The sequence below is a fragment of the Pteropus medius genome, unplaced genomic scaffold (genome assembly GCF_902729225.1).
Source record: "Pteropus medius unplaced genomic scaffold, Ma_sr-lr_union100, whole genome shotgun sequence".
NCBI classification, from domain to species: Eukaryota; Metazoa; Chordata; class Mammalia; order Chiroptera; family Pteropodidae; genus Pteropus; species Pteropus medius.
This window is the reverse complement of record NW_024342257.1, coordinates 780,311-785,961: the sequence shown is the minus strand read 5'-3', so window position 1 is coordinate 785,961 and position 5,651 is coordinate 780,311. Positions and strand designations below refer to the sequence as shown.

Sequence of the window (5,651 nt, the reverse complement as noted above, 5' to 3'; positions counted from 1 at the left end):
TAATGCATATTTATAGAATGAAACATAGCTTTTAAAAAACTCAGCTTAATTTTTCAAGAGCATGTTAAAGATGAATAATTTTTCACCAAAATAAAGCCAGTAGTTTCATGGAAGCATGAGGTTTGAAAGATAACAAAGTACAAATTGATTCTGTAACAACCAGTTCTAGACTTTAAGTTCAAGCTAAGAGAATCCAAAATTTTAAACTCAGTAATCATTCTTTTATTGTTTCATCTTTACATCTTTTTTTGCCATTATTCAGTTATTCTTCTGACTGAAAAATATATTTCTGACAGTTACCAAACCTTTATCAAATATATAAGATATGAAAAAATTCAAATTATGCAGTTTTGTTATTTAAATTTTCTAGCTTGAATACTATCTAGAAGAAGTTACTTTTTAGATACTAACTTTAAAATCATCATGCATCCGTGGCTTGCAAATAAGTAATCAACCCTCTTTCACCAATGGGTATTAAGCACAGTTCCAACATACATTATGTCAAAAATATTGAAGAAGAAAATAGTGATATCATGTATACTAGATAAAATTATATTGGCCAAATTAAATCAAGATATTGATCAACTTGTGGTGGTGTAACAAAGGAAGTTTTCTAGCCACATGATCACTAAGTGTTTGAGTCATCTTTTGGTTTATCTTTTAAATATTTCAGCTTAAAAAAAAATCTTGCTATGAAGTAGTCATCTATTTTTTTGCCTAACACCTTTCTGTTAAAACATACTTGGTATTTTCTTTGAGGATTTTTTTTTCACTCTCAATTCATATGATCTATGTCGGATTGAGACCATCCCAAACCTTCAAGATTGTACCCTGATTATCCTAAATCACTTATCTGCCCTCAGTGATTGCTTTAAGGATGAGCATCTGTCCTACTGTAGCCAATAATATGCAGTCAAAGGTTTACTGATATTTCTGGGAAAGAGTCTCTTATTCTTTTTACATGGACAAAAGCCTGAGATGAAGTTAGGCACTGAAGACAGTATTACTACCTTTGAACCTCATAGAGTGGTATGAAGCCAACCCAGCTGGAGGAAATATCATAACATAGAGATGAAATGAGCCCTGATGATATCATTTAAACCTAAATACAGCTGTTCCTGCAGACAGTTCTACCCCTGGACTTTTTAGTTGTTAAGCACCCCTTATATTCCTTTCTATATCTTTTTTTTTTTCTCAATACACTATGTGTTGAGTTTTATATCACTTAAAAGTAAAATATTTCTAACAAAAACCTTACTGACAGCTGTTAAATGGTCAACTATAAATGGACAGATAAAATGACAGTAAACAAAATTTCTAAAACTAATTTGGAACATGTTACCATCTTTTTCAGGTCCTCTTAAAGTCTAGGACTTTAATGAATGTCACTTAGAAAAAAAGGTGAGTAAGTGGAGGTTAAGATTCTTATATTCTTAATGCACACATATTACGTGGATTATTTGAAAGTAGTAATTATTTGGTAATCTCTTTGTATCTCCATTGTCTAGTCTAGCTCAGTATTTATTATATTGAATTTTAATTTAACAATTGGTATAATTTCTACATCTTTCCTCAGTGCTTATTTTAATAATAATAACAATAATAATAATAGCTACTGTGTATAAAATTCTTGTTAGGTGTCAAACATTATGCTAAGTAAAAGATACACAATTAACTCTTTTAATCAAGATCACATCTCTATAAATTGATCATTGTAATCCTCACTTTATAGATGTGGAAACTGAGGCTCAGAACTTTTAAATAATTTGCCTCAGGTAACATAGCTGGTAAGTAGCAGCTTTTTCTCGTATGATTACATGTGTAGGCCTTTAACCACCATGCTACTGAGCTCCAAAATCTATACTCTTAAACACTATTTAAGAATATCTTTAAGCCAAATGGCCAAAACAAAGCAAGCAAATAAAACACTATGAGTCCAAGAAGAGAAGAGGTAAGACAGGTAATACCAAAGGAAATTGGTAAAGAATAAAATATTTTTAAAATAAAACCAAAAAACAATCCATTAAAAATGGCAGAGGGACTAAATAAACATTTTCCCAAAGATGCTATTGAAATGGCTAACAGATATATCAAAAGATACTCAACATCACAAATCAACAGGGAAAGGAAGATCAAAATCACAGTAAGACATCACCTCACACCCATTTGAATGACTTATAATCAAAAAGACAAAAAATAACAAATGTTGACAAGGATGTGGAGAATAGGGAAGGCTTGCACATTTTTGTTGAGAATGTAAATTGGTTCAGCCACTATGGAAAACAATATGGAGGTTCCTCAAAAATTAAAAGTAAATTTACCATATAATCCAGCAATATCACTTCTAGGTATATAGCCAAAGGAAATGAAAACAGGATATCAAAGAGATATTCACACTCCTATGTTTATTGCAGCATTATTCCCAATAACCAAGATATGGAAGCAACCCTAAGTGCCTGTCAGTGGATGAATAAAGAAAATGTGGTATGTATATACAGTGGAATATTAATCAGTCATGCAAAAAAAATTCTGCCATTTTTGACAACATGGATGAAGAAACTTGAGGATGCTTTTCTTACTAAGACATGGCAGAGAAAGACAAATACTATATGATATTACTCACATATGGAATGTAAAAAGCCAAACTCATAAAAACAAAGAGTAAAATGAAGATTACCAGAGGCTGAGGTTGGGGAAATAAAAGAGATATTCTTTAAGGGTACAAACTTATAATGAGTAGAATAAGTCCTAGAGATTGGATACATAGTGTATTAAATATAGACAACACTATTGTATTATAATCATGAAATTTACAAAGAGCTTAAATATTTATTTTTCCAACCGCAAAAAAAAGATAAATGTAAGACATGATAAAGGTGCTAACTATTACACTAATGACAATTATATTACAGTATGTAAATATATCAAATAAACATGTAGTATACCTTAAATCCACACAATGTTACATAACAAATATTTCCCTAAAAAATATGAACGTATAAAAAGAGAAATAAAATAATGCAAGTAAGCTTGGTGTCCTGCCTTTTAAAATGCAAATTAGCACATAGAGGACATCTAGGATTACATATAAGTACATAAAATACCCTAAGTTCAGAATTAGATGTTAAAATGAAACTTACAGTAAAATAGTTAACTCTCATAAAACATGACAGATTTTATTCAAGAGTTACCTAGGGAGCTAACACATTTTTGCAACATATGTTAGGTAGTGCACAAAGAACCAACATTTACAATAAAACTCTCTTAAAAGTAAGCTATACCAAACTCCCCCCATGAGGTTTCTAAAGACTCTGTTACTGAATTTGCATACTGCTTGACGATATTTTTAAATTAAAAAAAAAGACTTTTAAAAGGTGATATTTCAATCAGGTCATAACAAATTTGCATGACAGCAAAGACAGGATTTACAGTTTCAATGATTTTCACATACCGATTAAAGTCATAGTAATGTTAGATAGTAGAACATGTTGACTACAATAATTAATTTCTACAATGTTTTTCTTCTTTGAAATAAAGGTAGAATTATTTAGATGCAGTTAGTTCGTGCCTTCAAAATCTGGGTCTATGTTCTCCAGTGAGAGTTCTCTGTGTTCAGCAATTTTTCTTAATCTGTCTTCTTTGATACTTCAAGGAGTGATCTAGTCTAAGAATATAATTACAGTGGACCAATAAAGCTGAAAAAATAGAAATCATATATTAGTCTTCAGGAGAGAGCCCTATGTAAAAAGATGCCCAACAGTAATTCACATTTGACAATTTTCATAGGATTTGTTGATCTTGGCCTGAGTTTGTCTAACTTTGATCATGTACTGAGAAAAAATAAGTAAACTGAACGGAATGGGTTGAAAATACAGGAAGAGAATATGGCTTCAATGTGTTAAGTTCCACATTATTAAAGATCTACTGATTAGCAGACAATGACAAATTTTCTATGTGCTAACACCTGAGTTTAGATATTATATCTGGCCTCTTGGAAAAATTCAAAGTCAATTGTAAGCCAAATTCATTTAGAAACCAAGGTCCATTCAAATCAATTCTACCATGACAAGCATTCAGGGACACATCGAAATCTTTAAGTTACCACAATGAAGAAGAGAAGAGGTTATCCAAAACCAGTAAGGTCATAATGGTATATCAGAAGAATTTGAAACATAACTTGGAAAAATGTGCCATTCTTCAGGAAATCTTTAGTTAGAACCCTAATTACATTGATAAGAATAGACAAAGAAGCAGGCTATATCTAGGTGAGTGTGGAATCATGGGAGCCAAAAGAAGAGAATATTTCAAGAAGATAAAGTAAGTCGAGGACTGATAACGGTTCCTTGGTTTAGAGGATATGGATATTATTGGTGATCTTAGCAAGAGATGTTTTGTAAACTGATGAGGGGCTATGGAATCCAGATTAGAAGAGAATTATGAGAAAGCGGAGAAATACAAATGGCTTTGAAAACTCTCTTCACCACTGATATTTGGACAAGGCATTGATCCCTCTCAGCCTCCACTTTCTTATTTCTCCCATAAGATAAGAGTTCACATTCACTACACCTATAGGAAACATTAGAGAACATACTTAGCACATGATTTCACATGCAAATAAATCAAATTTGAGATTTAAGAAATATACACTTTACCTAACATGTACCTATTTCATTTACCAAGTGTGATATTTACCAGCTTTGTCCTACACTGTCAAGGGGAGAATTAGCATGCACTCTTACCTCACCACTTAGCCAGTGAATCTTATTCTTAAAGATCCTGTGAGAATACTTATCGAATGACTTAATGAACTCTTGATATATTGTCTATAACAATCCTTGAATCTAAGGATCTCTCAGAGAAAAAAAATATAGTGGTAGTTTTTGTCTTGTTTTGGTTTTGCAATAATATACCTTTAAAAAGATATGTAAATGTCACGGTGAGACGCTTGAGATCTACATTAATTGCTGATGATGGAAGGAAATTTAACTTTGGGTGGTGAACACAATGCAATATACATATGACACATTGAATTATGCACTTCAAATCTATATAATTTTATTAACCAATGTCACCCCTAATAAATTTAGTAAAAAATATGGTACAATAAAAATAAATATTTTCTTTTAATTCAAAATTAGTGAAGTAACAGATACCTGGACAAGCTGCAATTTCCCCCTTTAAAGCTCAGGAAAGCTGCCATATGAAATATTACACTAAATTTGAACCAGGATACACAACAGGATAATTTAGTGTTTCAAAAGTAGTGAGGAGTCTACGGCCATACCACCCTGAACATACCTGAGCCTGTATGATCCCAGAAGCTAAGCAGGGGCAGCCCTGATTAGTACTTGGATGGGAGACCACTTAGGATATCAGGTGTTGTAGGCATTAAAAAAAAAAAGGCAGTGAGGCTTTAAGCAGGTCTCAAGATAGGTCTGAATACAGGTAACATAAGGTGCACAATCCAAAGGTTATACAATATAATAGATAAGAGCCCTGAAGGGGGAAAAGGTGCATATCAAGCAAATCCCAAAATTACACATTTTATACTATCATAGAATTGCAGTATTATAGAAAACAAGATGTGGTGATGAAGTCCTGAAGACCTCTGCTAATACTTGCAACTGTGGATTGTGATCACATTTGGCAGG

The 5,651-nt window shown here is 32.1% G+C and overlaps 1 pseudogene; it reads left to right on the top strand.

Moving 5' to 3' along the window:
- The first annotated feature begins 5,270 nt into the window (after nucleotides 1-5,270).
- Nucleotides 5,271-5,388, top strand: LOC120600278 (uncharacterized; annotated as a pseudogene).
- The last annotated feature ends 263 nt before the right edge of the window (nucleotides 5,389-5,651 follow it).